Source organism: Ostrinia furnacalis, unplaced genomic scaffold (assembly GCF_004193835.3).
Source record: "Ostrinia furnacalis isolate ACB-3 unplaced genomic scaffold, ASM419383v2 OfSCF6580, whole genome shotgun sequence".
NCBI classification, from domain to species: Eukaryota; Metazoa; Arthropoda; class Insecta; order Lepidoptera; family Crambidae; genus Ostrinia; species Ostrinia furnacalis.
The window spans coordinates 92,326-105,205 of record NW_021136819.1 but is presented as its reverse complement, the minus strand read 5'-3'; positions in this window follow the sequence as shown (position 1 = coordinate 105,205).

Here is a 12,880-nt window from a genome sequence, read left to right as displayed (position 1 = left end):
CTGAATTGTAGTTGAGGGCTCTTTTGTTAAAAACAAGTTCTTTAATAAAAAGCCAAACTAAATAATAGTATGCGGAGATTTTACTATTTTATCTTAAAAATACGTTCCATTAAAGTCTAAAATATTTAAATCAACTGCCAACGTTTGACCCATGATTTAAATTAAGCCCCATTCGAATCCAATAACGTAAATCTTCACATCTCTACCTCGTTACTGAGTACAGCTAGGTAATAAAACCTGTCTAGTAAAATTCACCTTAGGTTAGAGTTAACGCATCTAACGAATAGGGATGTGTAATAGTGTCGATAGTTCAATCGATAAAAATAATTATATTAATTTATCAAAAATACTTTATTCAATGTCGTTTGGAATATAGCCAGTTTTATCTGTGTGCTTAACTTATTAAAGCCAAAAGGGTTTCATCTATCATTTGGACTTCAGTAATAGAGTAATCTTCGCGATATTAGTAGTTATTAGTTTACCTAAAACAAGCGACAGTGTTTTAGTAAAAATTAAAAATCCATGGAATTTCATAGCTACCAAGTAAAGAGTTGAAACGCAAGAGAATTTGAGGAGAAAAAACAGCACAAAAAACATAACCTCATTAAAATGATATTAACAAAATCCGTAGAGTTCTTAAGAAAGTCATGTAAATCTTACAACACTATACCCACGGGGCATCGAACACATAACTAAAAAGAGCTTGTCAGGACGTCTAGACTCTAGACTACACTCTAGGCGGCCCCAGCCGATATTACAAGTCCGCATTAGGGAAATCTCAGGTTGGGGCAATGCACCAGACAAAAACAGCCTTTTTGTACCAGCAATGTTTTCCTAATAAACTTCAGATTTCAGAAGTTCGAAAGAAGTGATTTGTTCGTTTTTCTTTGATAGAGCTGCACCACTGCAATTTTTATGTATTTTTGTTAATTAGTGTTTACTTGCATAAAAAAGAACTGAATTACTACCTAAGTATTTTTTTAAAAGGGCACTGCTCGTTAACATGCCTTTAGTCTTATCAGACTAACTTTTTATCAAAAAGGACTTGATTATCGCTCTTATTACGTAGATAAAGCAAGCGTTCTTTGTTCTTATTAAATAAGTAAATTATCCTTGCAAGTACCCAGGTACTCTTTATATTTCTAAGGCAAAGACAGTAGCATTTAAAATATGCAAACGTCTACGTCTGCACGAACGAAAAATTACGAGTTCGTTCACCCCGCATAACCCTTGACTACTGGTATTGCTGGCAGTAACCCGATCATTAAGATCCCGCGTAAACAAAGGGAGCGATGTACCATGATGATGGATTAACTGCGGTAAAAATACCTTTTGTGCTAGGTATGACGTTAACATTTTGAGATAAGGAGAACATTATGGTTATAACTTACTTAGATCGATGTACTCGTAGAAACTCACAATCGCATAATACACCAACAATTTTCGCGCCTAATTAATTAAACGTCACTAGCAGACAACTTTTTTTCTTGGCTTCATGGCGTTTGTGTTTAGTCTTTTTTCTTAGTGGACAGGATCATTAATTATGTTTAAATTAAAAGTTCAGCTTTTTTCGTACATTCTAAAAAGATTGATACTGGTCACTATGTTTAGTGCTAAACATTGTTTTTTTTCTTGATTGTCGTAAAGCACAGCAATGTCAAAAAAATGTGTTTGAGTTTTTCAACCTTAGAAAATTACATTTCATAAAGAGCAGACCAAATCGGCGTTCTTTAATTAAAAGTTTAAAATATACGGGTCGTTACTCGTGGGTCCCGCTTCTTGGCAGCTCCAGTTCAGCTGTCAGTCAGCTAACGAGCCAACTTGTACAATTTGGTACGTGCCCTAACTACCGGTTAACTAATGCCGTACAACTATTCTGGGGCGGCACGAGCAATAATTTGTTATGGCAACCCAGACGTATAAAGTTTTGTTTTATTAGACGTAGAGGTCGGAATAGGTCGGATTTAAACCGAGACGTACCTGCTTGTGCATAATTCCATAACTCTGGTACATACAATGGTTACGTGCTTTATTGAGGGCTCGTTTTAAACTTCAGGACATTGTTTATGTGGAGATTTCACGATATAATTTGACATTAACTTGTCGTTGTGCAATTTTTCAGAATTGAATTACTGTAACGTTGCTCTAAAAACTTTACGAGACATTTAAAAAAAACAAACTGTTTTGGAGTGCATAAAAGCGCGATTGCTGATACAACTATTCACTTTTTTTTAAATGAGTTCATGAATACACACTAGATACTTGAGTTGTTATTAAGGCCAAGAGATGCAATAAGCACACTGCAACGTTTGTACAGAATAAACATCAAATTTAATGGCGTATGACGTCACCCGTAGGCGGCTGACACGCGTGGGTGTAAGTCAAGTGCAACGAACGAGCCTGTTACTTACTGCCTGGACAGGATAATCAATACTGGATGCTATTTTTAACTTAAAGATATTTTAAGCAGATATCATTATTGTAAAAGATTTAAGACTAAATTAAAGATTTTGTAAATTAAGCAGCCTTATTTCAGGGTTGTAGCCTCAGCTGTTACCGCTCATACGATAGAAAAAGAAGATGAAAAACTTATGCTATTAATCATAAAGGTTATAACAACCCTAGTAATGACCCCTATGAGCCACTATCCCAGTCACTGAAGTACCAACGGCTGATTATATGTATAAGTACCTACTGTTTGAAGTAACTGTAACTAATTCTGTATAATTAGCTTAGAGCCGGCAGTTATACCATTATTCGACTGTCTGACCCTACAAATAGACTTGCTTTTTTATTCTCTCAATATTTTTTTCAGGGATGATAAAACTTCATGTTATTATTGTACCAGTACATAAAGACCTAAAAAATAGACACTTGCTTCTTTCGTACACGTACTTAAGGAGTAAAAAAGCAAGCAACCGTTGGTATAGGTTTACGCAGGGGCTAAGTAAAAGTGCCGTACACTTAAAAGTCGATGTTCCATTTATTTTGTGTCTCTTTGACTCGAAGACGGCTAAGTGCAAAACGTGGTTCGAATAGCAAAGTTCTCAGGACATGCAGCGGAGTACGATGTCGGCGAAAAGTGTGTTTGATGCGTCTTGGAAATTGGTGGAAAGTCAATACGAGAGATAAATAGGAAAATACACTTTGGGTATAGTGATTGTGTGTGTAAAAATTGCGTGTAGATAGATATTATTTATAGTAAATACACGCGCAATTTTCACAACCTTATGAAGTTACGAGTAAGTAGCTGACAAAGCTGATGGTGTTGATGAAAATAGCAGATAATTTTATTCTTTGGTACCGCTCTTAAGGCTTACTTATTTCAGACAGTTGACTACAATTGAACGACTTTCGTTCGGTCTTTTTAAATAAGGCATTATCTAATGTGCCATGAAGGAAAAGGGAGTGTTNAGTGTTCATAATGGGCGATTGTCATGGTGGGCGATGTAGTGAAGGACGAAGCTTAGCTCGTCCTTGGTGGGCGATTATGTTAAGAGTTAGTTTAAAGTTCGTTGTTGTATTACTAGATGGCACCACATGTTATGTTTGTGTTTAAGTTTACATAGTTTTACCAATAGATGACTCTTGTATTTTATGTGCAAAATATTAGCCCGCGGTGTCCAGATTTTTTGCCCGGCCTTTAAATATAACCGGGACGCAATAAAGAATTGAATTCAGTTGACCTCAAGACAGTGTTTCATTCACTAGTAGTTAGTAGTACCCAGTCAGTGGTAGGTAGGAGTGAGTGATAGCGCCTAGGAAGTGCGCAGGGTGAGGGAATTCCACCCTCCTCTATGGGAGGGTTAAACAGGGAGGAAATACATTGTCATTAATGTTAGTAGGGCAAATGGTTGAGAGATCAAGGCATCTTTAAAGCCTATAAATATAACTAAAACTTTTTAAATTCTAAAACACGCTGTCAATTCAATCTTACAAAATTCTCAAGAAAAATTCTCGTCCCATTTCAACCTCACTGTGATGTAGATAATGTTCAACGCAAGCAACATGTGACGTCATCATTTCCGAGCTTCGCCAAAGTTCAGGGCTTCTCTGCAAACGACGTTTTGACAGGAGTTGCCCAGACGGACGCCTCGCCACTTTCAAACTGTATTTTATAACAAAATACACGCCTATTTTTCGTGACATCATGTGAACGGGTTTTAAATTGGAATACACACAGATTTCGCTATGAGTTGGCCTTCATGTGATAAGTCTAAAATAAAATATTATGTTCTCGTATAAGCATAGCAATCATAAAATAATTACAAATGGGCTTCCTATTGTATTTACCTAAGTAAATGGCTGAGTTGCACCACCTAACTCTGACCGTAACTTTAACGACAACCCGTGTTTTTTGTGTGGAATTTGACAGATTTCTGACGTTAGTCAAAGTTAATGTAAAATGGTGCAACCCAGCCTATCTTTGTCCAACTATTAGTTTTTATCAAAATAACAATTTTGCTGAATTTTGGTATTAAAGATAGATTGGACTTTGAAAAAGGAAATTTGCTACTTTTTGTCGCAAAAATCTTGAAGAGGGTGAAATAGGGGATGAAAGTTTGTACGAAGGACCCATTATTGCTCATATTGGAAATATTATGAAAATTCATATTTTCTTTTCATAAGAAATAGATAATATTTCAGAATACTTTAGATATTACGTACGTTAGACCATGTTGTTGATCGCAGCAAAATTTTCTGTGACAGATTTAAATCTACAAAAACAAGTAATGTTAGATATAGGCTCGTACCTACTTATTAAAGCAAGATACTTAGGGCTGATTTTTCAATCGTCGGATAACTTTTAACTGAAGAATAAGTTTGGCACATTGACAGTTTTAGTACGGGAAATATGTCAAAATGACAATGTTATTCTTCAGTTAAAAAATATCTGACGATTGAAAAATCAGCCCTTAATCTATCAAAGTAAAAGACGGGTACAATGATAGGTACCTATGATTAATTAATTATTGATAAATGGAAAATAACTAAGTACCTACTTAGAAAGTAGTATTCAGACTTTCTGGTTTTTCAAACGAGTGAACATTGAAGAGTAACCAAATAATTTTCTAATTAATGAAGATTCAATTAAAAAAGCGATTAAAGTAAACCCTTCTGTTCAAGACAAGTCAATTTAGCAAAAACCGCTTAAAACAAAAGGCAAAGTTTTTCCAGAGTTTTCATTAATTTGGAAATATTTCGACCTGCAAATTAAATGAATGGGTCGCATAGTAGGTATTTGACTTTCAAAGCGGTTTGTGTAATCATACCCCTAAAGGTTAAAATATTAATTCGGGTATGACCTTATCACCTCTGGAGCTAGTCCAAAAGCTTAATGTAGGATAAACTTTGCAGAAACTAATGGGCATAACATACGAGTCAGCTTATTCCGATGTTTTAGGACTAATCCTGTTATCAAGAGAAATATTATCAAAACATAACTAAAATTAACTAATATCGCACTATACGCGTAGTAACTTATGTTATATTTTTCAGTAAACCACTAAATACAAAGTGAGTTTATTGCATCCGCAGGGAATCATATCAACCCATCTATGAATTTTTAGACAGTTTTTTAATTTAACACATTTTAAGCTTAACATCTAAAACCAATTTGTGATTTTACGACTGTAATGCAGTCCATTACAACATAGTTACTATGCGATAGATTCTCCTTTAGAGCAAACTATTGTTAAGCACAATTTATAGCTTCAACTAACTTGTTACTGCACGATCCATTCACGGAAACGCTACATGCATTAGGCACGTCTTAAATTGCTGCTTTAGAGCGAATCTAATAAACATTAACTAGTAAAACTATATGGAGGATTCACGACAAGGTATATTGCAGCAATATTTCGTAACAATGCTACATAATTAAACACATAAATAAACATACTGTTACGTTTATAACTCCCCTAGTCCGCCACAAATCTTCGTATCGTTACAACGAAAGCCTATCGTTATTCAGGGGCATTAATCTAACGGAAAAGTTAACGACATCCGTTAAATTAATCTAATCGTATCCTACACGATCCCCGGCTAATATATTGGGATTTTTTTGGCTTTTCTGTTGGATAAAATGCAAGGAACTAATGCGGTGTTAAAACTATAATTTCTGATGTCATTAATATTATATGGTGTCCTTGTTATTCTAACAAATATCTACGCTAGTTAAAGTAAATACAACCAAGAAATATAAACTAAACTGGAACATAACCGCGATCGTTTGCTTAAGCATTCCACTCGCAGCATCCATCTTCCAACTACGAAGAAATTAGAGGAAATTTAAAGGAGCAACGTCGCCAGTGTGAAGTCGCCATCCTTGTTTAATATTGTATGAACGCTCGAGTGTCGAGCTCTCAGACTCTCCGACACTGCCGACACTGCGAAATTGCCGAACTTGTGGCAACAAACATAACAACAAGCGATTTATTTATACAACACCTCGGTTCTCTTTGCTAGTAATTTTTACGGCGCTTGAATGTTGGAACTTGGAATCTTTTCAGGCTGTGATGTACCAAAAGATTTAGTTATATTTTTAGGTTTCCTTGCTACATTAGTTAATGTACATATATAGTGGGTATGTTGCTGTAAATAAGTTTACTGATAATGGTAAACATAATACGACATTTGACACCTTTGCTGCTAACTTAGTATACACAAGCATTTCAAGATATTGTTGGCCTTCCAATATGCCCCACTTACTTACTTAACTTCGCGTATTCAGGCAGTAGCTTCCCACTTCGACGTTACGGAAATGGTCGAAGCCTTTTACCTCGGGTTATCAGGTGCAGCAAAGTATTTGGATCGATATAAAAACCTATGCGGTTGCCAATTGACCTACTGCACCCAAATAACTAAGCTTTCAATATGCCCCACTTCGCGTATTCAGGCAGTAGCTTCCCACTTCGACATTACAGAAATGGTCGAAGCCTTTTACCTCGGTTATCAGGTGCAGGAAAGTATTGGGGGCGAGATATAACCGCGGCGGCTGCCAATTGGCACCCGTCTCGGCCTCAGCCCACGCTCGCGAGATAAAATTCAACAAAACAACTTATGCAAGTGGAATCGAGAAATTTTGAGGTGCACTTTGCGTTTGGGCGAGATTATTGTCATATTATAAGGAGTTGAAGGAAATGTATTGACAACTTTAGATATGCAAAATATCTACTCGCAGGTGCATAATAAATAGGAAAACGAAATCTAGAGAGTTTGCACATTGCTAAGATCATGGGAGTGAGAAAATAAATTATGACATCGGTTGTGTAATAATATTAGATAGGTAGGTCGTGTAACGTCTTTAATAGAACACATTTTATGTACTTAATATGCAGCCTTACTACACCCACGCATCCCGTAAGTAGGTAGGTACTAAGTAGATACTGTCAGCTTTTAAAAACCTAACCAATGAAGACTAAACTTTCAGTAGACCCAACACAAAATCGAAATAGACCCAACACAAAATTAATCCAGAGTCATAAAATGGTATCCAGTTATGGCAAGAATAGAGTGTCTAGTCTACAATAAACTAAATATTAAACGATCATAGAACGGAAAATGAAGACAGCAGGTGCATGGCCACTCGAGACGGCAATATGGCCGCAATAAAACAGCTGTCCAAGTTCGCAAATCAGAATCTCCTTTTATCTTACCTTTTTATGCAAATATATGGAGATGCTGCGGTGGACACTTGTCCGGGTTTGCAACTCGCTAGGGTTGCCAGAATTAATTGAGACTTGATTTAATTTCCAGTTTGTTGGCAGATTTTAATTCCGAGGAGCGCGAGCGGTGTGCTCTGACGTCTATAATAACCTTCTTAGAAGGACGTGATTCACTTTGTGACAAAGTAAAATGCTTGTTTGATTGAATTTGCGGATTCCGGGACTTCGATAAAGTAAGGGTGCTACTTGGATAAAGAAAGGTTTTTGCCAATAATGTCTGTTTTTTCTTTTGGGGGAAATATAGAAAAAAATAACCTGCTACTACCGTATTCTAAAAGATATCGTCATAAAAACTTCATAGCCACGATTTTACTTCCGGAGATTGTCACGTATCCTTGTGGAATAATATATTATCATTATGACCTCGGGCCCAAAAATAGCCTTAGACAGTTATTAAAACAGAGCTTATATCAGGAAACTTTTGACAGGTGATTTATTAACAACCTACCCTCATCGTCAAAGAAGGTTTATTTTTCTCTTAAATCAAGCAATATTACAGTCAAGTTTTCACACGAAAGTTTTGATAATTCGTCATCTGTTACATAAATGGGACCTTCTTTTATACCTATCGTTAAGAAGTGTAATATCAGTCAAATCAGTATGTTCTATCATATTTTGAAATTTTGAATTTCGTATGCGAGGTTCTGTGTGATACTTTTTTTTCTGATATGGCTTTCATCGACTTAACCAGCCAGTACTTTATAAAATAATGCTCAATCAAGCCGTGCATGGCATTAAAAAAAAGATAATTAGTTTTTAGCTTTGCACAGCCCGTCAGCCTTATTAAAAACACATTACGTAGTATAAAATTTTGCCCGCCCCTGCTGCCAAGTTGGTCTCGTGCCTCGCTAAATGCTCTCGGCACTCCGCTCGCACTCCGCTCTTTTACTTACAGCTTCCAAAGGAAAGCTTGAATTTTATTCAGTCGAGTTTTCGAGGACTGGCGAGCTGAGAGCAACAGACGTTTTATGGTCTCTTATCGTCGTACTTACGAATCGACAGACATGTGTTTTATTTCATGGAATTTAACAACGATTGTGTTTATTGAGTTTTATTTCTTGGATGTTTGAGATAAGCCCTATTACAATTACATAAGTAGTCAATACAAAAGTTCTAATGAACATTTTCTTATTTTTATTGAACCCTGGTGTCACACTTGATCTACCGCCTTTGGCGTCTGACTTACTGACACGACATAATACTCATAGTACACGAGATGTTAAAAACTAATGAATGCCAACGATACTTTTTATCTAGTAGAATAACTATAATTTCTGTGACGAATAAAAAGAACGCAAGCAAAACCTTCAAAGATCAAAAACGGTATAAAAGATCCTTATAGAACGACGTCAGACCACAAAGCAATAGTCACGTTATACGATTACTCAGTGAACTCTAACACCCTTAGCGCATTACTTCTGGAGGATAACCCATAGATTTGGCGGCGAATGACAAATCGCCGGCGCGGCTTGACGTCCCGCCCATTTGTCCTCGCTGAATACCAAGCGAAAACTCCTATTTACATACACAATATAAACTGGACTTGCCGCAGAAGTGTCGGTTACTGAAAAAGCGTTCATTAAGTTTTACATAAAACTTGCCAAATGCAAGAAGGTTAAACTGAAATGAAAAGCATTGCGAATGCTCTATTGATTCCAAAATCTTTCATTCGCACTAACATCAATTAATCAGAACAAGGTTTTAGTCGTGTACTCATATTTAGTACGTTTAAGCGTCGTTTCAACTCTTTGGGATACTTTTAAGAAAATTTTGTAATTAAAGACACTTTTCTAGGGCAAGAGTGGAGGCACCGACTAGTAATAGAATTTGAATGTATTTTCTCTTTTAGAGATAGAGCTTTTTAATCACGGAAAAGGTAACAAAAAAACAGTGATAATTTTAACAAGCTCTATCTAAAGTTGAGAGCTGGACTCAGTGTTTATAGGAGAACTATTAATACTTAGAATTGCATGAACAGAAATTATAAAAGCACAATTTTACAAGATATTTGTTTAACACCGACAGATAGATCCGTGTGTAGTTGTTTGTGTGATTCATACCCACACTCAAGCTATAAAACACCGCAGACGTACTAAAACGGAATGAATTTAGCTATTATTTTCGTTCCCTTGTTTTTTACGCACGTAATAATATTTTTGGCGGGGTAATAACTCGCAGTGCGTTCAACAAAACGAATTTGGCTCTGAAAATGGTAGGCTTTTTCGTATTTTCCATTTTCACTTTTATTTTACCTACACTGCTAAAGAGTTTTTGTTAAAGAGCCTTAAAAGTTTCATTAAAGTTGTATTATGAATGATTCGGAGTCGACGTAATTCAATAAAACACAGGTCAAGTACGAGTTAAACTTATCCGCAAAGGTTTCCATAATAACGCCGTTTTTTGTTTTGAAAATCAAGGGAAGAACGATTTTTTGTTATGAAAACAAAGTCTATGATGAAACACTGACTGATTTTCTTAAACACTGTCATTTTAAATGTTGTGCGGGCCCGTAAAATTTATCAAGAAAGTTATTGATGTTACCTTTTATAAATAAATTTGTACGAACACTCAAATAATTAACTTGCCCATATTTCAGCGGAGGAGGCTTTCAATAAATTAATTTGATAGGCAATAAATTGTGTGACCCAAGCTGTTTATTATTAACTCCAGTTTGGAACCCCGCGATTCGATGGCAAATCGGCCTTATATTTCTTCGCAGCAGCTTAACACTGTGGCATCAAGTAGTTAATTAAGTTTAACAACTATGAAAACAGCATATTTTGTCTGTTACTCGTAACGTAAAATGTCTATTTTAAAACATTAATCATTACTCTCAATTATTAATATTTTAGAATAAACATTTTAGATACCTAATGACATCTTTGTGTTTCGAGCTCAATTCTCGAGATTGTTGACAAGTATGTCGGACAAACGATCCAGCTAGGTAGGTCCAATTTCGAGAAGGAGGTCAATCGTCGAATCCAACTCGGCTGGGCAGCGTTCGGGAAACTACGCAACATCTTTTCGTCCAAAATACCTCAATGCCTGAAGACTAGAGTGTATAACCAATGTGTGTTACCAGTGATAACTTATGGCTCGGAAACGTGGCCTCTCACTATAGGCTTTATACAGAAGCTCAAAGTTGCACAGCGTGCTATGGAGAGGGCTATGCTTGGTGTTTCTTTGCGAGATCGAATCAGAAATGAGGAGATCCGTAAACGAACCAAAGTCGCTGACATAGCCCGACGTATTAGCAAGCTGAAGTGGCAATGGGCAGGGCACATAGTACGCAGAACTGACGGCCGATGGGGCAGAAAGGTTCTGGAATGGAGGCCGCGTACCGGAAAACGCAGCGTGGGACGTCCACCTACAAGGTGGACCGACGACATCGTAAAGGTAGCAGGGAAGCGCTGGACGCAGGCCGCTACCAATAGATCAACATGGAAAGCATTGGGGGAGGCCTATGTTCAGCAGTGGACGTCCTATGGCTGAAATGATGATGATGATGACATCTTTATGACACACGTCTAATTTATGAATTATAATTGTTCTAATTTATGACAAAATAACAAGAAATTGGCAACTCAATCAATTGACACCTAGCTTATCATCATGGTGTTAAAACCATCGTATCTTCCATCTCTGTCCCAAAAAAGTTACAGCAAACTCGTGTAACAAAAGAATCGCGAAAAACTTTTACAACGACCAGATTTATACGTTGTTAAAAATAAAAACTCATATCTCACGTCAAACTTTGCGAACTTGTGTAAAGTTAGCAAAGGGCTCATATTGATTTCCCATCAATACAAAGGAGCGGTATTTGTCACACAACTTTGACTAAGTACAGACTCGAGTCGACGAAGTTTGCTCATGTGGGCTCTAGTTAACTCGCACGAGCCGGGCTAGTGATGGCGCGTGTGGGGATGAAAATATCGATATCGATAAAGTAGATTATCACTAATCTATCTATACTTATAATAAATCTGTAGAGAGGTCAATTCTGTACATTAAATATATTTTCAAAATAACTATCAGGGGTTGATTAGTGATCGATACTGATGCCAAAAATGCAATCAGTAAAATTTTTGTCTGTCTGTCTGTCCGTCTGTCTGTCTGTCTGTCTGTCTGTCTGTCTGTCTGTATGTTCCTTATAGAAACAAAAACTACTCGACGGATTTTAACGAAACTTGGTACAATTATTCTTCATACTCCTGGGCAGGTTATAGGATACTTAGGAATTCCCACGGCAACAGGAATTAGCGGGAAAATCCTTTTGTATGAAAAATCTAAACCGCTTAAGTTAGACGCTTGAAATTTGGCATGCAGGTACCTTAGTAAACTTAAAGCTTGGTTACAATAGGATATTGCAAAATTCCCACGGGAATGGGAATTAGCGGGAAAAAACATTTGTATGAAAAAAGTAAACTGCTTAAGTTAGACGCTTGAAATTTGGCATGCAGGTACCTTAGTAAAATTAAAGCTTAGTTACCACAGGATATTGCAAAATTCCCACGGGAACGGGAGTTAGCGGGAAAAACATTTGTATGAAAAAATCTAAACCGCGTAAATAGATGAAGGGGGTAAAACGGGATCCACGCGTACGAAGTCGCGGGCGGCCGCTAGTTTAATAATAAAGTAGGTACGTGTACGTGTCATACAGATACTGAAGATTTTTAATTTACATTTTGGACTAGTTTTATTGAGCACAAGCATGTTATATTCACCATTGCATTAACCCTTTATAATTCAACAACTATGATTTCTTTAAAAAGTTGATTTTTTAATAGGTTTTAGTAAATAACTAAACACGTATTTTTTATTTTTGTTATTTTTTAATTATGAAAGTAACAAAATTACAAAATAGGGAGTGTGACATATCTGTTACACTGTCTTAAAAGCGTTTCATACGTCTTAATGTTTTGTTTAAGACGTATGAAACGCTTTGAAACAATTGTTTTGTTTGTTGTAGCATAATGCTACGCCACACTTTTCACATAATGTTTGTGATACGCCAGCGCAGTTAGGGTACTTGCAACGAATCCTCTTTTCTGCCCATACAGGCCAATGCCCAACTTGGTCCTGTCGCACAGCTATCGGAGGGACATATTGGGCTGGACCTTTTCGTTTTTTGGCCTGAATTTCAGGTTCAATGT